The sequence below is a fragment of the Dendrobates tinctorius genome, unplaced genomic scaffold, assembly GCF_039654945.1.
Source record: "Dendrobates tinctorius isolate UK_male_01 unplaced genomic scaffold, ASM3965494v1 ptg000182l, whole genome shotgun sequence".
NCBI lineage: Eukaryota > Metazoa > Chordata > Amphibia > Anura > Dendrobatidae > Dendrobates > Dendrobates tinctorius.
Genome location: NW_027361849.1, coordinates 1,214,442 through 1,234,364, shown reverse-complemented (window position 1 = coordinate 1,234,364; position 19,923 = coordinate 1,214,442). Strand labels below are relative to the sequence as shown.

Sequence of the window (19,923 nt, the reverse complement as noted above, 5' to 3'; positions counted from 1 at the left end):
GGGGCTGCGTATAAGGGCAGGTGGGGGCTGTAAATCGGGGGGCTGTGTATGTGGGCAGGTGGGGGGCTGTGTATATGGGCAGGTTGGGGGCTGTAAATCAGGGGGCTGTGTATATGGGCAGGTGGGGGGGCTGTAAATCAAGGGGCTGTGTATAAGGGCAGGTGGGGGCTGTAAATCAGGGGGATGTGTATAAGGGCAGGTGGGGGGCTGTAAATCAGGGGGCTGTGTATGTGGGCAGGTGGGGGCTGTAAATCAGGGGGCTGTGTATATGGGCAGGTTGGGGGCTGTAAATCAGGGGGCTGTGTATATGGGCAGGTGGGGGCTGTGTATAAGGGCAGTTGGGGGGCTGTAAATCAGGGGGATGTGTATAAGGGCAGGTGGGGGGCTGTAAATCAGGGGGATGTGTATAAGGGCAGGTGGGGGCTGTAAATCAGGGGGATGTGTATAAGGGCAGGTGGGGGGCTGTAAATCAGGGGGCTGTGTATATGGGCAGGTGGGGGGCTGTAAATCAGGGGGCTGTGTATATGGGCAGGTGGGGGCTGTAAATCAGGGGGCTGTGTATAAGGGCAGGTGGGGGGCTGTAAATCAGGGGGATGTGTTTAAGGGCAGGTGGGGGGCTGTAAATCAGGGGGATGTGTATAAGGGCAGGTGTGGGGCTGTAAATCAGGGGGCTGTGTATGTGGGCAGGTGGGGGTTGTAAATCAGGGGGCTGTGTATGTGGGCAGGTGGGGGCTGTAAATCAGGGGGCTGTGTATGTGGGCAGGTGGGGGCTGTAAATCAGGGGGCCGTGTATGTGGGCAGGTGGGGGGCTGTAAATGAGGGGGCTGTGTATGTGGGCAGGTGGGGGCTGTAAATCAGGGGGCTGTGTATATGGGCAGGTGGGGGCTGTAAATCAGGGGGATGTGTATAAGGGCAGGTGGGGGGTTGTAAATGAGGGGGCTGTGTATGTGGGCAGGTGGGGGCTGTAAATCAGGGGACTGTGTATATGGGCAGGTGGGGGGCTGTGTATGGGCTGGTGGGGGGCTGTAAATCAGGGGGCTGTGTATGTGGGCAGGTGGGGGGTTGTAAATCAGGGGGCTGTGTATGTGAGCAGGTGGGGGGCTGTGTATATGGGCAGGTGGGGGGCTGTAAATCAGAGGGCCGTGTATGAGGGCAGGTGGGGGCTGTGTATGGGCTGGTGGGGGGGCTGTGTTTGTGGGCAGGTGGGGGGTTGTAAATCAGGGGGCTGTGTATTTGGGCAGGTGGGGGGCTGTAAATCAGGAGGCTGTGTATGTGGGCAGGTGGGGGGTTGTAAATCAGGGGGCTGTGTATGTGGGCAGGTGGGGGGCTGTAAATCAGGGGGTCTGTATATGTGGGCAGGTGGGGGGTTGTAAATCAGGGGGCTTTGTATGTGGGCAGGTGGGGGGCTGTAAATCAGGGGGCTGTGTATGCGGGCAGGTGGGGGGCTGTAAATAAGGGGGCCGTGTATGAGGGCAGGTGGAGGGCTGTGTATGGGCTGGTGGGGGGCTGTGTATGTGGGCAGGTGGGGGGCTGTAAATCAGGGGGGCTGTGTATACGGGCAGGTGGGGGGCTGTAAATCAGGGGGCCGTGTATGTGCGCAGGTGGGGGGCTGTGTATATGGGCAGATGGGGAGCTGTTTATGGGCTGGTGGGGGGTTGTAAATCAGGGGGGCTGTGTATGTGGGCAGGTGGAGGGTTGTAAATCAGGGGGGCTGTGTATGTGGGCAGGTGGGGGCTGTAAATCAGGGGGCTGTGTATAAGGGCAGGTAGGGGCTGTAAATCAGGGGGATGTGTATAAGGGCAGGTGGGGGGCTGTAAATCAGGGGGATGTGTATATGGGCAGGTGGGGGGCTGTAAATCAGGGGGCTGTGTATATGGGCAGGTGGGGGGCTGTAAATCAGGGGGCTGTGTATAAGGGCAGGTGGGGGGCTGTAAATCAGGGGGATGTGTATAAGGGCAGGTGGGGGGCTGTAAATCAGGGGGCTGTGTATGTGGGGGGTTGTAAATCAGGGGGCTGTGTATATGGGCAGGTGGGGGCTGTAAATCAGGGGGCTGTGTGTATGGGCAGGTGGGGGGCTGTAAATCAGGGGGCTGTTTATATGGGCAGGTGGGGGGCTGTAAATCAGGGGGCTGTGTATGTCGGGGGGGACTCCCTGTATCAGGTGTTGTGTAAGTGGGGGGTTCACTGTATGTCGGGGGTTCCTTTTGTGGGGGGCTCCCTGTGTTCGGGGGGGCTCCGTGTCCAGGGCTCTCTGTGTGGCGGGATATGTGTATCGGGGGCTCCCTGTGTTAGGGGCTCCCTGTGTCCGGCGCTCTCTGTGTGGGGGGCTCCCAGTGTCCTGGCTCTCTGTGTGGGGGGCTCCCTGTGTCCTGGCTCCCTATGTCTGGGGCTCCCTGTGTGGGGGGCTCCTTGTGTCCGGGCCTCCCTGTATGGGGGGCTCCCTTTGTCCAGGCCTCCCTGTATGGGGGGCTCCCTGTGTCCAGGCCTCCCTGTATGGGGGGCTCCCTGTGTCCAGGCCTCCCTGTATGGGGGGCTCCCTGTGTCCAGGCCTCCCTGTATGGGGGGCTCCCTGTGTCCAGGCCTCCCTGTATGGGGGGCTCCCTGTGTCCAGGCCTCCCTGTATGGGGGGCTCCCTGTGTCCAGGCCTCCCTGTATGGGGGGCTCCCTGTGTCCAGGCCTCCCTGTATGGGGGGCTCCCTGTGTCCAGGCCTCCCTGTATGGGGGGCTCCCTGTGTCCAGGCCTCCCTGTATGGGGGGCTCCCTGTGTCCAGGCCTCCCTGTATGGGGGGCTCCCTGTGTCCAGGGCTCCATGTATGGGGGGCTCCCTGTGTCCGGCGCTCTCTGTGTGGGGGGCTCCCTGTGTCCTGGCTCCCTGTGTCTGGCGCTCCCTGTGTCCGGGGCCCCCTGTGTCCGGGGCCCCCTGTGTCCGGGGCCCCCTGTGTCCGGGGCTCCCTGTGTCCGGGGCTCCCTGTGTCCGGGGCTCCCTGTGTCCGGGGCTCCCTGTGTCCGGCGCTCTGTGCATGGGGGGCTCCCTGTGTCCTGGCTCCTTGTGTGGGGGGGCTCCCTGTGTCCGGCGCTCTCTGTGTGGGGGGCTCCCTGTGTCCTGGCTCCCTGTGTGGGGGGCTCCGTGTCCTGGCTTCCTGTGTCCGGCGCTCTCTGTGTGGGGAGCTCCCTGTGTCCTGGCTCTCTGTGTGGGGGGCTCTCTGTGTCCGGCGCTCTCTGTGTCCGGGGCTCCCTGTATGGGGGGCTCCCTGTGTCCGGGGATCTTTGTGTGGGGGGCTCTCTGTGTGGGGGGCTCCCTGTGTCCGGCGCTCTTTGTGTGGGGGGCTCCCTGTGTGGGGGGCTCCCTGTGTCCGGGGCTCCCTGTGTCCGGGGCTCCCTGTGTCCTGGCTCTCTGTGTGGGGCGCTCCCTGTGTCCGGGGCTCCCTGTGTCCTGGCTCTCTGTGTGGGGGGCTCCCTGTGTCCTGGCTCCCTGTGTCGGGGGCTCCCTGTGTCAGGGGCTCTCTGTGTGGGGGGCTCCCTGTGTCAGGGGCTCTCTGTGTGGGGGGCTCCCTGTGTCCGGGGCTCTCTGTGTCCGGCGCTCCCTGTGTGGGGGGGCACTATGTGTGGGGGGCTCCCTGTGCCCGGGGCTCTCTGTGTGGGGAGCTCCCTGTGTGGGGGGCTCCCTGTATCCGGCGCTCCCTGTGTCCTGGCTCTCTGTGTGAGGGGCTCCCTGTGTCCTGGCTCTCTGTGTGGGGGGCTCTCTGCGTGGGGGGCTCCAGGTGTCCGGGGCTCTCTGTGTGGGGGGCTCCCTGTGTCCTGGCTCTATATGTGGGGGGCTCCCTGTGTCCTGGCTCTATATGTGGGGGGCTCCCTGTGTCCTGGCTCTCTGTGCGGGGGGCTCCCTGTGTCCTGGCTCTCTGTGCGGGGGGCTCCCTGTGTCCTGGCTCTCTGTGCGGGGGGCTCCCTGTGTCCTGGCTCTCTGTGCGGGGGGCTCCCTGTGTCCTGGCTCTCTGTGCGGGGGGCTCCCTGTGTCCTGGCTCTCTGTGCGGGGGGCTCCCTGTGTCCTGGCTCTCTGTGCGGGGGGCTCCCTGTGTCCTGGCTCTCTGTGCGGGGGGCTCCCTGTGTCCTGGCTCTCTGTGCGGGGGGCTCCCTGTGTCCTGGCTCTCTGTGCGGGGGGCTCCCTGTGTCCTGGCTCTCTGTGCGGGGGGCTCCCTGTGTCCTGGCTCTCTGTGCGGGGGGCTCCCTGTGTCCTGGCTCTCTGTGTGGGGGGCTCCCTGTGTGGGGGGCTCCCTGTGTCCTGGCTCTCTGTGTGGGGGGCTCCCTGTGTCCTGGCTCCCTGTGTCCGGCGCTCTCTGTGTCGGGGGCTCACTGTGTGGGGGGCTCCCTGTGTCCTGGCTCTCTGTGTGGGGGGCTCCCTGTGTGGGGGGCTCCCTGTGTGGGGGGCTCCCTGTGTCCGGCGCTCTCTGTGTGGGGGGCTCCCTGTGTGGGGGGCTCCCTGTATCCGGCGCTCCCTGTATCCGGGGCTCCCTGTGTCCTGGCTCCCTGTGTGGGGGGCTCCCTGTGTCCGGCACTCTCTGTGTGGGGGGATTCCTGTGTCCTGGCTCCCTGTGTGGGGGGCTTCCTGTGTCCTGGCTCCCTGTGTTCGGGGCTCCCTGTGTCCTGGCTCCCTGTGTCCGGCGCTCTCTGTGTGGGGGGCTTCCTGTGTCCTGGCTCCCTGTGTGGGGGGCTCTCTGTGTGGGGGGCTTCCTGTGTCCTGGCTCCGTGTGTGGGGGGCTCCCTGTGTCCAGCGCTCTCTGTGTGGGGGGCTTCCTGTGTCCTGGCTCCCTGTGTGGGGGGCTCCCTGTGTCCGGCGCTCTGTGTGGGGGGCTCCCTGTGTCCTGGCGCTCTCTGTGTGGGGGGCTCCCTGTGTCCGGCGCTCTCTGTGTGGGGGGCTCCCTGTGTCCTGGCTACCTGTGTGGGGGCTCCCTGTGTCCGGCGCTCTCTGTGTTGGGGGCTCCCTGTATCCGGCGCTCCCTGTATCCGGGGCTCTCTGTGTGGGGGGCTCCCTGTGTCCTGGCTCCCTGTGTGGGGGGCTCCCTGTGTCCGGCGCTCTCTGTGTGGGGTTCTTCCTGTGTCCTGGCTCACTGTGTGGGGGGCTCTCTGTGTGGGGGGCTTCCTGTGTCCTGGCTCCCTGTGTGGGGGGCTCCCTGTGTCAGGCGCTCTCTGTGTGGGGGGCTTCCTGTGTCCTGGCTCCCTGTGTGGGGGGCTCCCTGTGTCCTGGCTCCCTGTGTGGGGGGCTCCCTGTGTCCTGGCTCCCTGTGTGGGGGGCTCCCTGTGTCCGGCGCTCTGTGTGGGGGGCTTCCTGTGTGGGGGGCTCCCTGTGTGGGGGGCTCTCTGTGTGGGGGGCTCCCTGTGTCCTGGCACCCTGTGTGGGGGGCTCCCTGTGTCCGGCGCTCTCTGTGTGGGGGGCTCCCTGTGTCCTGGCTCCCTGTGTGGGGGTCTCTGTGTGGGGGGCTTCCTGTGTCCTGGCTCAGTGTGTGGGGGGCTCCCTGTGTCCGGCGCTCTCTGTGTGGGGGGCTCTCTGTGTGGGGGGCTCCCTGTGTCCTGGCTCCCTGTATGCGGGGCTCTGTGTGGGGGGCTCCCTGTGTCCTGGCTCCCTGTGTGGGGGGCTCCCTGTGTCCTGGCTCCCTGTGTGGGGGGCTCCCTGTGTGGGGGGCTCCCTGTGTCCTGGCTCTCTGTGTGGGGGGCTCCCTGTGTCCTGGCTCTCTGTGTTGGGGGCTCCCCGTGTACTGGCTCCCTGTGTGGGGGGCTTCCTGTGTCCTGGCTCCGTGTGTGGGGGGCTCCCTGTGCCTGGCGCTCTCTGTGTGGGGGGCTCCCTGTGTCCTGGCTCCCTGTGTCCTGGCTCCCTGTGTGGGGGGCTCCCTGTGTCCGGCGCTCTCTGTGTGGGGGGCTTCCTGTGTCCTGGCTCCCTGTGTGGGGGGCTGTGTGGGGGGCTTCCTGTGTCCTGGCTCCGTGTGTGGGGGGCTCCCTGTGTCCAGCGCTCTCTGTGTGGGGGGCTTCCTGTGTCCTGGCTCCCTGTGTGGGGGGCTCCCTGTGTCCGGCGCTCTGTGTGGGGGGCTCCCTGTGTCCTGGCTCCCTGTGTGGGGGGCTCCCTGTGTGGGGGGCTCCCTGTATCCGGGGCTCCCTGTGTCCTGGCTCCCTGTGGGGGGCTCCCTGTGTCCTGGCTCTCTGTGTGGGGGGCTCCCTGTGTCCTGGCTCCCTGTGTGGGGGGCTCCCTGTGTCCGGCGCTCTCTGTGTGGGGGGCTCCCTGTGTGGGGGCTCCCTGTGTCCGGCGCTCTGTGTGGGGGGCTTCCTGTGTCCTGGCTCCCTGTGTGGGGGGCTTCCTGTGTCCTGGCTCCGTGTGTGGGGGGCTCCCTGTGTCCGGCGCTCTCTGTGTGGGGGGCTTCCTGTGTCCGGGGCTCTCTGTGTGGGGGGCTCCCTGTGTCCTGGCTCCCTGTGTGGGGGGCTCCCTGTGTCTGGCGCTCTCTGTGTGGGGGGCTCCCTGTGTCCTGGCTACCTGTGTGGGGGGCTCCCTGTGACCGGCGCTCTCTGCGTTGGGGCTCCCTGTATCCGGGGCTCTCCCTGTGTCCTGGCTCCCTGTGTGGGGGGCTCCCTGTGTCCGGCGCTCTCTGTGTGGGGGGCTCCCTGTGTCCTGGCTCCCTGTGTGGGGGGCTCCCTGTGTCCGGCGCTCTCTGTGTGGGGGGCTCCCTGTGTCCTGGCTCCGTGTGTGGGGGGCTCTCTGTGTGGGGGGCTTCCTGTGTCCTGGCTCCGTGTGTGGGGGGCTCCCTGTGTCCGGCGCTCTCTGTGTGGGGGGCTCCCTGTGTCCTGGCTCCCTGTGTGGGGGGCTCCCTGTGTCCTGGCTCCCTGTGTGGGGGGTTCCCTGTGTCCGGCGCTCTCTGTGTGGGGGGCTCCCTGTGTCCTGGCTCCGTGTGTGGGGGGCTCCCTGTGTCCGGCGCTCTCTGTGTGGGGGGCTCCCTGTGTCCTGGCTCCCTGTGTGGGGGGCTCCCTGTGTCCTGGCTCCCTGTGTCCTGGCTCTCTGTGTGGGGGGCTCCCTGTGTCCTGGCTCCGTGTGTGGGGGGCTCCCTGTGTCCGGCGCTCTCTGTGTGGGGGGCTCCCTGTGTCCTGGCTCTCTGTGTTAGGGGCTCCCTGTGTCCTGGCTCTCTGTGTGGGGGGCTCCCTGTGTTAGGGGCTCTGTGTCTGGGGCTCTCTGTGTGGGGGGCTCCCTGTGTCCTGGCTCCCTGTGTGGGGGGCTCCCTGTGTGGGGGGCTCCCTGTGTCCGGGGCTCTCTGTGTCCGGGGCTCCCTGTGTCCTGGCTCTCTGTGTGGGGGGCTCCCTGTGTCCTGGCTCTCTGTGTGGGGGGCTCCCTGTGTCCTGGCTCTCTGTGTGGGGGGCTCCCTGTGTTAGGGGCTCCCTGTGTCCTGGCTCTCTGTGTGGGGGGCTCCCTGTGTCCTGGCTCTCTGTGTGGGGGGCTCCCTGTGTGGGGGGCTCCCTGTGTCCTGGCTCTCTGTGTCCTGGCTCCCTGTGTGGGGGGCTCCCTGAGTCCGGGGCTCCCTGTGTCCTGGCTCCCTGTGTGGGGGGCTCCCTGTGTCTGGGGCTCTCTGTGTGGGGGGCTCCCTGTGTCCTGGGCTCCCTGTGTCCTGGCTCCCTGTGTCCTGGCTCCCTGTGTCCTGGCTCCCTGTGTCCTGGCTCCCTGTGTCCTGGCTCCCTGTGTCCTGGCTCCCTGTGTGGGGGGCTCTCTGTGTCCTGGCTCTCTGTGTGGGGGGTTCTCTGTGTCCTGGCTCCGTGTGTGGGGGGCTCCCTGTGTCCTGGCTCTATGTATCCGGGGCTCTCTGTGTGGGGGGCTCTCTGTGTGGGGGGCTCTCTGTGTGGGGGGCTCTCTGTGTGGGGGGCTCTCTGTATCCGGGGCTCTCTGTGTGGGGGGGGCTCTCTGTGTGGGGGGGCTCCCTGTGTCCTGGCTCTCTGTGTGGGGGGGCTCTCTGTGTCCTGGCTCTCTGTGTCCTGGCTCTCTGTGTCCTGGCTCTCTGTGTGGGGGGGCTCTCTGTGTGGGGGGGCTCTCTGTGTGGGGGGGCTCTCTGTGTGGGGGGGCTCCCTGTGTCCTGGCTCTCTGTGTGGGGGGCTCCCTGTGTCCTGGCTCTCTGTGTGGGGGGCTCCCTGTGTCCTGGCTCCCTGTGTCTGGGGCTCCCTGTGTCCTGGCTCCCTGTGTGGGGGGCTCCCTGTGTCCTGGCTCCCTGTGTCTGGGGCTCCCTGTGTCCTGGGTCTCTGTGTGGGGGGCTCTCTGTGTCCTGGCTCTCTGTGTGGGGGGCTCTCTGTGTCCTGGCTCCCTGTGTCCTGGCTCTCTGTGTGGGGGGCTCCCTGTGTCTTGGCTCCCTGTGTCCTGGCTCTCTGTGTGGGGGGCTCTCTGTGTCCTGGCTCTCTGTGTGGGGGGCTCTCTGTGTCCTGGCTCTCTGTGTGGGGGGCTCTCTGTGTCCTGGCTCCCTGTGTCTGGGGCTCCCTGTGTCCTGGCTCTCTGTGTGGGGGGCTCTCTGTGTCCTGGCTCTCTGTGTGGGGGGCTCTCTGTGTGGGGGGCTCCCTGTGTCCTGGCTCTCTGTGTCCTGGCTCTCTGTGTGGGGGGCTCTCTGTGTGGGGGGCTCTCTGTGTGGGGGGCTCTCTGTGTCCTGGCTCTCTGTGTCCTGGCTCCCTGTGTCCTGGCTCCCTGTGTCCTGGCTCTCTGTGTGGGGGGCTCCCTGTGTCCTGGCTCCCTGTGTGGGGGGCTCCCTGTGTCCTGGCTCCCTGTGTGGGGGGCTCTCTGTGTGGGGGGCTCCCTGTATCCTGGCTCTCTGTGTGGGGGGCTCCCTGTATCCTGGCTCTCTGTGTGGGGGGCTCCCTGTGTCCTGGCTCCCTGTGTGGGGGGCTCCCTGTGTCCTGGCTCCCTGTGTCCTGGCTCCCTGTGTGGGGGGCTCTCTGTATGGGGGGCTCCCTGTGTCCTGGCTCTCTGTGTGGGGGGCTCCCTGTGTCCTGGCTCCCTGTGTGGGGGGCTTCCTGTGTCCTGGATCCCTGTGTGGGGGGCTCTCTGTGTGGGGGGCTCCCTGTGTCCTGGCTCCCTGTGTGGGGGGCTCTCTGTATGGGGGGCTCCCTGTGTCCTGGCTCTCTGTGTGGGGGGCTCCCTGTGTCCTGGCTCTCTGTGTGGGGGGCTCCCTGTATCCTGGCTCTCTGTGTGGGGGGCTCCCTGTATCCTGGCTCCCTGTGTGGGGGGCTCCCTGTATCCTGGCTCCCTGTGTGGGGGGCTCCCTGTATGGGGGGCTCCCTGTGTCCTGGCTCTCTGTGTGGGGGGCTCCCTGTATCCTGGCTCTCTGTGTGGGGGGCTCCCTGTATCCTGGCTCCCTGTGTGGGGGCTCTCTGTATGGGGGGCTCCCTGTGTGGGGGGCTCCCTGTGTCCTGGCTCCCTGTGTGGGGGGCTCCCTGTGTCCGGGGCTCTCTGTGTGGGGGGCTCCCTGTGTCCTGGCTCCCTGTGTGGGGGGCTCCCTGTGTGGGGGGCTCCCTGTATCCGGGGCTCTGTATGGGGGGCTCCCTGTGTCCTGGCTCTCTGTGTGGGGGGCTCTCTGTGTCCTGGCTCTCTGTGTGGGGGGCTCCCTGTGTCCTGGCTCTCTGTGTCCTGGCTCTCTGTGTCCTGGCTCCCTGTGTCCTGGCTCCCTGTGTGGGGGGCTCCCTGTATCCTGGCTCTCTGTGTGGGGGGCTCCCTGTGTCCTGGCTCCCTGTGTCCTGGCTCCCTGTGTGGGGGGCTCTCTGTATGGGGGGCTCCCTGTGTCCTGGCTCTCTGTGTGGGGGGCTCCCTATATCCTGGCTCTCTGTGTGGGGGGCTCCCTATATCCTGGCTCCCTGTGTGGGGGGCTCCCTGTGTCCTGGCTCCCTGTGTCCTGGCTCCCTGTGTGGGGGGCTCTCTGTATGGGGGGCTCCCTGTGTCCGGGCTCCCTGTGTGGGGGGCTCCCTGTGTCCTGGCTCCCTGTGTGGGGGGCTTCCTGTGTCCTGGATCCCTGTGTGGGGGGCTCTCTGTGTGGGGGGCTCCCTGTGTCCTGGCTCCCTGTGTGGGGGGCTCTCTGTATGGGGGGCTCCCTGTGTCCTGGCTCTCTGTGTGGGGGGCTCCCTGTGTCCTGGCTCTCTGTGTGGGGGGCTCCCTGTATCCTGGCTCTCTGTGTGGGGGGCTCTCTGTGTCCTGGCTCCCTGTGTGGGGGGCTCTCTGTATGGGGGGCTCCCTGTGTCCTGGCTCTCTGTGTGGGGGGCTCCCTGTGTCCTGGCTCTCTGTGTGGGGGGCTCCCTGTATCCTGGCTCTCTGTGTGGGGGGCTCTCTGTGTCCTGGCTCCCTGTGTGGGGGGCTCCCTGTGTCCTGGCTCCCTGTGTGGGGGGCTCTCTGTGTGGGGGGCTCCCTGTGTCCTGGCTCCCTGTGTGGGGGGCTCCCTGTATCCGGGGCTCTGTATGGGGGGCTCCCTGTGTCCTGGCTCTCTGTGTGTGTCCTGGCTCCCTGTGTGGGGGGCTCCCTGTGTCCTGGCTCTCTGTGTGGGGGGCTACCTGTGTGGGGGGCTCTCTGTGTGGGGGGCTCCCTGTATCCGGGGCTCTGTATGGGGGGCTCCCTGTGTCCTGGCTCTCTGTGTGGGGGGGCTCTCTGTGTCCTGGCTCTCTGTGTGGGGGGCTCTCTGTGTCCTGGCTCTCTGTGTGGGGGGCTCTCTGTGTCCTGGCTCCCTGTGTGGGGGGCTCCCTGTGTCCTGGCTCCCTGTGTGGGGGGGCTCCCTGTGTCCGGCGCTCTCTGTGTGGGGGGGCTCCCTGTGTCCGGCGCTCTCTGTGTGGGGGGCTCTCTGTGTCCTGGCTCTCTGTGTGGGGGGCTCTCTGTATGGGGGGCTCTCTGTGTGGGGGGCTCTCTGTGTCCTGGCTCTCTGTGTCCTGGCTCTCTGTGTGGGGGGCTCTCTGTGTGGGGGGCTCTCTGTGTGGGGGGCTCCCTGTGTGGGGGGCTCCCTGTGTCCTGGCTCTCTGTGTGGGGGGCTCCCTGTGTCCTGGCTCCCTGTGTGGGGGGCTCTCTGTATGGGGGGCTCCCTGTGTCCTGGCTCTCTGTGTGGGGGGCTCCCTGTGTCCTGGCTCTCTGTGTGGGGGGCTCCCTGTGTCCTGGCTCTCTGTGTGGGGGGCTCTCTGTGTCCTGGCTCCCTGTGTGGGGGGCTCCCTGTGTCCTGGCTCCCTGTGTGGGGGGCTCTCTGTATGGGGGGCTCCCTGTGTCCTGGCTCTCTGTGTGGGGGGCTCCCTGTGTCCTGGCTCCCTGTGTGGGGGGCTCCCTGTGTCCTGGCTCCCTGTGTGGGGGGCTCTCTGTGTGGGGGGCTCCCTGTATCCGGGGCTCTGTATGGGGGGCTCCCTGTGTCCTGGCTCTCTGTGTGGGGGGCTCCCTGTGTCCTGGCTCCCTGTGTGGGGGGCTCCCTGTGTCCTGGCTCTCTGTGTGGGGGGCTACCTGTGTGGGGGGCTACCTGTGTGGGGGGCTCCCTGTATCCGGGGCTCTGTATGGGGGGCTCCCTGTGTCCTGGCTCTCTGTGTGGGGGGGCTCTCTGTGTCCTGGCTCTCTGTGTGGGGGGCTCTCTGTGTCCTGGCTCTCTGTGTGGGGGGCTCTCTGTGTCCTGGCTCCCTGTGTGGGGGGCTCCCTGTGTCCTGGCTCCCTGTGTCCTGGCTCTCTGTGTGGGGGGGCTCCCTGTGTCCGGCGCTCTCTGTGTGGGGGGGCTCCCTGTGTCCGGCGCTCTCTGTGTGGGGGGCTCTCTGTGTGGGGGGCTCTCTGTGTGGGGGGCTCTCTGTGTGGGGGGGCTCTCTGTGTGGGGGGGCTATCTGTGTCCTGGCTCTCTGTGTGGGGGGCTCTCTGTGTCCTGGCTCTCTGTGTGGGGGGCTCTCTGTGTCCTGGCTCTCTGTGTGGGGGGCTCTCTGTGTGGGGGGCTCCCTGTGTCCTGGCTCCCTGTGTGGGGGGCTCCCTGTGTCCTGGCTCCCTGTGTGGGGGGCTCTCTGTGTCCTGGCTCCCTGTGTGGGGGGCTCTCTGTGTGGGGGGCTCCCTGTGTCCTGGCTCCCTGTGTCCTGGCTCCCTGTGTGGGGGGCTCTCTGTGTCCTGGCTCTCTGTGTGGGGGGCTCCCTGTGTGGGGGGCTCCCTGTGTCCTGGATCCCTGTGTGGGGGGCTCTCTGTGTGGGGGGCTCCCTGTGTGGGGGGCTCTCTGTGTCCTGGCTCTCTGTGTGGGGGGCTCTCTGTGTCCTGGCTCTCTGTGTGGGGGGCTCCCTGTGTCCTGGCTCTCTGTGTGGGGGGCTCTCTGTGTCCTGGCTCTCTGTGTGGGGGGCTCCCTGTGTCCTGGCTCTCTGTGTGGGGGGCTCCCTGTGTCCTGGCTCTCTGTGTGGGGGGCTCTCTGTGTGGGGGGCTCTCTGTGTCCTGGCTCTCTGTGTGGGGGGCTCCCTGTGTCCTGGCTCTCTGTGTGGGGGGCTCCCTGTGTCCTGGCTCTCTGTGTGGGGGGGCTCCCTGTGTCCTGGCTCTCTGTGTCCTGGCTCTCTGTGTGGGGAGCTCCCTGTGTCCTGGCTCTCTGTGTGGGGGGCTCTCTGTGTCCTGGCTCTCTGTGTGGGGGGCTCTCTGTGTCCTGGCTCTCTGTGTGGGGGGCTCCCTGTGTCCTGGCTCTCTGTGTGGGGGGCTCTCTGTGTCCTGGCTCTCTGTGTGGGGGGCTCCCTGTGTCCTGGCTCTCTGTGTGGGGGGCTCCCTGTGTCCTGGCTCTCTGTGTGGGGGGCTCTCTGTGTGGGGGGCTCTCTGTGTCCTGGCTCTCTGTGTGGGGGGCTCCCTGTGTCCTGGCTCTCTGTGTGGGGGGCTCCCTGTGTCCTGGCTCTCTGTGTGGGGGGGCTCCCTGTGTCCTGGCTCTCTGTGTCCTGGCTCTCTGTGTGGGGGGCTCCCTGTGTCCTGGCTCTCTGTGTGGGGGGCTCTCTGTGTCCTGGCTCTCTGTGTGGGGGGCTCTCTGTGTCCTGGCTCTCTGTGTGGGGGGCTCCCTGTGTCCTGGCTCTCTGTGCGGGGGGCTCCCTGTGTCCTGGCTCTCTGTGCGGGGGGCTCCCTGTGTCCTGGCTCTCTGTGTGGGGAGCTCTCTGTGTCCTGGCTCTCTGTGTGGGGGGCTCTCTGTGTCCTGGCTCTCTGTGTGGGGGGCTCCCTGTGTCCTGGCTCTCTGTGTGGGGGGCTCTCTGTGTGGGGGGCTCTCTGTGTCCTGGCTCTCTGTGTGGGGGGCTCTCTGTGTCCTGGCTCTCTGTGTGGGGGGCTCCCTGTGTCCTGGCTCTCTGTGCGGGGGGCTCCCTGTGTCCTGGCTCTCTGTGTGGGGGGCTCCCTGTGTCCTGGCTCTCTGTGTGGGGGGCTCTCTGTGTCCTGGCTCTCTGTGTGGGGGGCTCTCTGTGTCCTGGCTCTCTGTGTGGGGGGCTCTCTGTGTCCTGGCTCTCTGTGTGGGGGGCTCCCTGTGTCCTGGCTCTCTGTGTGGGGGGCTCCCTGTGTCCTGGCTCCCTGTGTGGGGGGCTCTCTGTGTCCTGGCTCTCTGTGTGGGGGGCTCCCTGTGTCCTGGCTCTCTGTGTGGGGGGCTCTCTGTGTCCTGGCTCTCTGTGTGGGGGGCTCTCTGTGTCCTGGCTCTCTGTGTGGGGGGCTCCCTGTGTCCTGGCTCTCTGTGTGGGGGGCTCTCTGTGTCCTGGCTCTCTGTGTGGGGGGCTCCCTGTGTCCTGGCTCTCTGTGTGGGGGGCTCCCTGTGTCCTGGCTCTCTGTGTGGGGGGCTCCCTGTGTCCTGGCTCTCTGTGTGGGGGGCTCCCTGTGTCCTGGCTCTCTGTGTGGGGGGCTCCCTGTGTCCTGGCTCTCTGTGTGGGGGGCTCTCTGTGTCCTGGCTCTCTGTGTGGGGGGCTCCCTGTGTCCTGGCTCTCTGTGTGGGGGGCTCTCTGTGTCCTGGCTCTCTGTGTGGGGGGCTCCCTGTGTCCTGGCTCCCTGTGTGGGGGGCTGTAGTCACCCGCTCGGCTCCGTCACATTCTCCGGGTCTCGGTCTCTATCTCTCCCGCCGTAGTAGAGATGTCAGGACGCGTTGCTATGGAGACACCGGAAGTTGGGCCGTACCACGGAGCGGGAGGGGTGTCCGCCTGGGGCCGCAGTGTCTGTGTCTCTGCTGTGCTGGGTTCGCGCTGCCGCTTATGCTAACAGCAGTTTGCGGCCTTGTGACGTCTCATTACTCTGTCCTGTATTTTCTGCCGGACACCGACATCTTCCGCCATTTTTGTTTGGTCTTTCGCCTGCCGTGTCTCCGCCATCTTCCGCCGTGTCTCCGCCATCTTCCGCCGTGTCTCCGCCATCTTCCGCCGTGTCTCCGCCATCTTCCTCCGTGTCTCGGCCATCTTCCGCCGTGTCTCCGCCATCTTCCGCCGTGTCTCCGCCATCTTCCGCCGTGTCTCCGCCATCTTCCGCCGTGTCTCCGCCATCTTCCGCCGTGTCTCCGCCATCTTCCTCCGTGTCTCGGCCATCTTCCGCCGTGTCTCCGCCATCTTCCTCCGTGTCTCGGCCATCTTCCGCCGTGTCTCGGCCATCTTCCGCCGTGTCTCCGCCATCTTCCTCCGTGTCTCGGCCATCTTCCGCCGTGTCTCGGCCATCTTCCGCCGTGTCTCCGCCATCTTCCGCCGTGTCTCCGCCATCTTCCTCCGTGTCTCGGCCATCTTCCGCCGTGTCTCGGCCATCTTCCGCCGTGTCTCCGCCATCTTCCGCCGTGTCTCCGCCATCTTCCGCCGTGTCTCCGCCATCTTCCTCCGTGTCTCCGCCATCCTCCGCCGTGTCTCCGCCATCTTCCTCCGTGTCTCGGCCATCTTCCGCCGTGTCTCGGCCATCTTCCGCCGTGTCTCCGCCATCTTCCTCCGTGTCTCGGCCATCTTCCGCCGTGTCTCCGCCATCTTCCGCCGTGTCTCCGCCATCTTCCGCCGTGTCTCCGCCATCTTCCTCCGTGTCTCCGCCATCTTCCGCCGTGTCTCCGCCATCTTCCTCCGTGTCTCGGCCATCTTCCGCCGTGTCTCCGCCATCTTCCTCCGTGTCTCGGCCATCTTCCTCCGTGTCTCGGCCATCTTCCGCCGTGTCTCCGCCATCCTCCGCCGTGTCTCCGCCATCTTCCGCCGTGTCTCCGCCATCTTCCTCCGTGTCTCGGCCATCTTCCGCCGTGTCTCCGCCATCTTCCTCCGTGTCTCGGCCATCTTCCTCCGTGTCTCGGCCATCTTCCGCCGTGTCTACGGCATCTTCCGCTGTGTCTCCGCCATCTTCCGCCGTGTCTCCACAATCTTGCGACGTGCCTCCGCCATCTTCCGCCGTGTCTCCGCCATCTTGCGACGTGTCTACGGTATCTTCCAGAGTGTCTCCGCCATCTTCCGCCGTGTCTCCGCCATCTTCCGCCGTGTCTCCGCCATCTTCCGCCGTGTCTCCGCCATCTTGCGACGTGTCTACGGTATCTTCCAGAGTGTCTCCGCCATCTTCCGCCGTGTCTCCGCCATCTTCCGCCGTGTCTCCGCCATCTTGCGACGTGTCTACGGTATCTTCCAGAGTGTCTCCGCCATCTTCCGCCGTGTCTCCGCCATCTTCCGCCGTGCCTCCGCCATCTTCCGCCGTATCTCCACAATCTTGCGACGTGTATCCGCCATCTTGCGACGTGTCTACGGTATCTTCCAGAGTGTCTCCACCATCTTCTGGACTTTCTCCGCCATCTTACTACGTGTCTACGGCATCTTACGACGTTTGGAAACATTGACAGAGAGGCTGGACAGACATCTGTCTGAGATGGTTTAGTGAATCCTCGGGGTTGGGCACAATGACCCTGTGGGTTCCTTCCAACGCTAACATTCTATGATTCTCTGAAATGTTTATTTGTGATACTGACTAATGTTCATCAGTACTGTGGTTCCTGTATGGTCGGCAGTCTGGTGATGGCCCTTAATAACAACTCCCAGTATCCGCTTACCATTATTAAGGACATACTGGCAGTTCTAGGATTGTAGGTTCATGTGATACAATTGTTTATAGGGCTGATGTGATATTACAGTAGACTGTTATACTAAGCTTGGTTCTTGTATTCAAGTACTATTGGTTCTGGTGATGTATTCATGAACTTGTGGTTCTAGTGACGTATTCTTGTACTAATGGAGGCTCTAATAACGTATTTAATGATGGTGGTTCTGGTGATGTATTCATGTACTCATGCTGGTTGTGGTGATGTAGTCATATGTTATGAATGAGTCACCGTAGGAGGCAAAAAACGAAATACTAAGTCCAGAAAACCAGAGAAGTTGGCAGCTATCGGATTGCAGACCCCTGAACCTAACAACAACAACTAGCAGTAGCCGTGGGGGGTTCCTACGGTGCCCTAGACCCCTCGATCACAGCCGGAGAACTAAATAGCCTAAAGACAGAAAGGGAAATTAAACTGCCCCAGAGCAGACCCCAAAGAAACAGGCAGCCCCCAACATATAATGACGGTGAAGCAAGATGAAAAAACACTCAGACGATAGAAAGATAGGCTGAGCAAATGATGGGGCCCTAGCTAACTAAATAGGAAAGGACAGGATAGAAAAGCTGCTGTCTGCAATCCGCCAAAACCCTATCAAAACAAGAGCCAACAGACTGATAGGGGAAAAAGCCCTGAAGACGCTAGGCTTCAAAAAGACTATATCAGTACTCAGGTATTTTCTGAAGACAGAGCAAAAAGGAATTCAGCTCACCCCAGCAGGGAATGGCAGAAAAACAAGGCAAAACAAAACCAAAACACAAATGCAAAAAGCAGAGCAGAAAACTTAGCTTTTGAGGAGCAGGAATCAGACTGGTCTCCTAGAATCCCTCTGAGAAATCACCAGCAAGGCAGAAGGGCGTCGGCTGCCTTATATACAATCAGCAATTCCAGTCACCTAGTCATCATCCTGCTCAGGTGCTTGGTAATCAGCCTCACTACCTTCCTTCAACAGAAGAGGGAGTTCATCAGACCAGAATGGTGAAGGGGAAAATGAACTCACAACAGTACCTCCCCCTTGAGGAGGGGTCACCGAACCCTCATCCACGCCACCAGGGCGATCAGGGTGAGCCCGATGAAAGGCACGCACCAATCTTTTGGCATGAATATCAGAGGCAGAGACCCAAGAATTATCCTCCTGACCATAACCCTTCCACTTAACCAAATACTGGAGTCTCCGTCTAGCCAGACGGGAATCCAGTATCTTCTCTTCCTCATATTCCATGTTACCTTCAACCAATACAGGGTCCGGAGGTACCACCCCAGGAACTACTGGTTCAACAAACCTCTTCAACAAGGACTTATGAAACACATTATGGATTTTAAATGTGACAGGAAGAGCCAAACGAAAAGAGACCGGATTAATAATCTCCAAAATCTTGTAAGGTCCAATAAATCTAGGCTTAAACTTAGGAGAAGCCACCTTCATAGCGATATTTTTTGATGATAACCAAACCATATCACCAACCTTAAACTGGGGACCAATGGTCCTATGTCGGTTGGAAAACCGCTGGGCCTTTTCCTGGGAGAGAGATAACTTATCCACCACTTGGTCCCAGATCTGGTGCATTCTCTCCACCACAGTGTCAACACCTGGGCAGGCAGAAGGCTCCACCTGCCCTGAAGAAAATCGAGGATGAAACCCAAAGTTACAAAAAAAGGTGACATCAAAGTGGCAGAACTAGCACTATTATTTAAAGCAAATTCGGCCAAGGGCAGAAATGAAACCCAATCATCCTGATCAGCGGAAATAAAACATCTCAAATACGACTCCAAGGTCTGGTTTGTTCTCTCCGTCTGCCCATTGGTCTGAGGGTGAAAAGCAGAGGAGAAGGACAACTGAATTCCCAGCTTGGAACAGAAAGTCCTCCAAAATCTAGACACAAACTAAACTCCTCTGTCAGATACAATGTTCTCAGGAATCCCGTGCAAGCGAACCATCTGTTGCAAAAACGGGCACCAACTCAGAGGAAGATGGCAACTTAGGGAGTGGTACAAGATGAACCATCTTAGAGAACCTATCACAAATCACCCAAATAACAGTCATTCTCTGAGAGACAGGCATATCAGAGATGAAATCCATTGAAATATGGGTCCATGGCCTCCTGGGGACCGGAAAAGGCATCAACAACCCACTAGAGCGAGAACAAGGTTTAGACCGGGAGCAAGACCCACAGGACTGCACAAAATTCCTGACATCACGAGACAAGGCGGGCCACCAAAAAGACCGACTCACCAGATCTCTAGTACCAAAAATACCTGGATGACCAGCCAATGCAGAGCAATGAACTTCAGACATCACTCTCTTTTTCCACTGGTCAGGAACATACAACTTTCCACTGGGACAACGCTCAGGTTTGTCTTCTAGAACTCTTCCAGAGCACGTCTCAAATCAGGCGAGATGGCAGAAAGAACTACCCCTTCGCCTAAGATGGTAGCAGGCTTGGTCACCACAGGAGAATCAGCAAAGAAGCTCCTAGAGCGTCAGCCTTGACATTCTTAGTGCCAGGAAGAAAAGAGACCACAAAATCAAAACATGTAAAAAAACAAGGCCCACCTAGCCTGTCTAGGGTTCAAGCGTTTGGCCGACTCCAGGTAAATCAAATTCTTGTGGTCAGTGAGGACCACGACTTGATGTTTAGCTCCAACCAATGTCTCCACTCCTCAAATGCCCATTTCATGGCTAACAGTTCCCGATTCCCCACATCATAGTTACGTTCAGATGGAGAGAACTTTCGGGAAAAGAAAGCACAGGGATTCATTTTAGATGTTACAGGATCCTTTTGGGACAAAACAGCTGCTGCACCAATCTCAGAAGCGTCCACCTCTACCTGGAACGGGAGTGAGACATCATGGTGCCGCAAAACCGGGGCAGAAGTGAATCTTCGCTTCAGCTCCTGAAAGGAAGAAACAGCCTCCGGAGACCAATTTAACACATCAGCACCCTTCTTAGTCAGATCAGTCAATGGCTTGGCAATACTAGAAAATTTTGCTATAAATTTCCGATAAAAATTAGCAAAACCCAAAAACTTCTGGAGGGCCTTCAAAGAAGTGGGCTGAACCCAATCATAAATGGCCTGTACCTTGGCCGGGTCCATTTCAATAGTTGACGGAGACAAAATAAATCCCAAAAATGAAATCCTCTGTACCCCAAAAAGGCATTTCGATCCTTTGACATACAGGGAATTCTCCCTCAAGACCCGGAACACAGTCCGAACATGTTCCACATGAGAATCCCAATCCTTGGAGAAGATCAAAATATCATCCAGATACATAATCAAAAATTTATCCACAAAGTCTCGGAAAATATCGTTCATGAAGCACTGGAAGACAGAAGGGGCATTAGTGAGCCCAAAAGGCATCACCAGGTACTCAAAATGTCCCTCCGGAGTATTAAACGCCGTCTTCCATTCATCCCCATGCTTAATGCGGATAAGATTATACGCCCCCCTGAGGTCAAGCTTGGTAAACCAGCAAGCACCTTTAACTCTGGAGAATAGATCCGAAATCGGGTAACGGATACTGATATTTAATAGTAATTTTGTTGAGGGCACGATAATCAATACAAGGCCTTAATGAACCATCCTTTTTGGCCACGAAAAAAAAACCGGCACCTAAGGGTGAAGAGGATGGTCTAATATGACCCTTCTCCAACGCCTCCTTAATATAGGATCGCATAGCCTCGTGCTCGGGTACAGATAAATTGAAGAGCTGACCCTTGGGAAATTTACACCCCGGGCTCAGTTCAATTGCACAGTCATAACTCCTATGAGGAGGCAAAGACGCAGACTCATTCTCACTAAATACATCATAAAAGTCCACCAAATAATCAGGAACATCATGCGACTGAGGAGAGGTGGAAAAAACCGGAGCCTCACTAAGGGCACACCGACAACCCCAACTCACCACA

General features: G+C 61.9%; 1 protein-coding gene across 3 annotated transcripts in view; it reads right to left on the bottom strand.

Moving 5' to 3' along the window:
- The window catches only part of CFAP221 (cilia and flagella associated protein 221), a 211,014-nt gene extending 196,763 nt beyond the window's left edge, over positions 1-14,251 (bottom strand). For 2 of the 3 annotated variants that reach the window (XM_073551897.1, XM_073551900.1), the window contains exon 1: positions 13,995-14,148. The gene's annotated coding sequence lies outside the window, so the exon portion shown is untranslated. Of the gene's footprint in view, positions 1-13,994 lie in introns of all 3 variants that reach the window. The other variant, XM_073551898.1, reaches the window with a different exon arrangement.
- Positions 14,252-19,923: the final 5,672 nt, after the last annotated feature.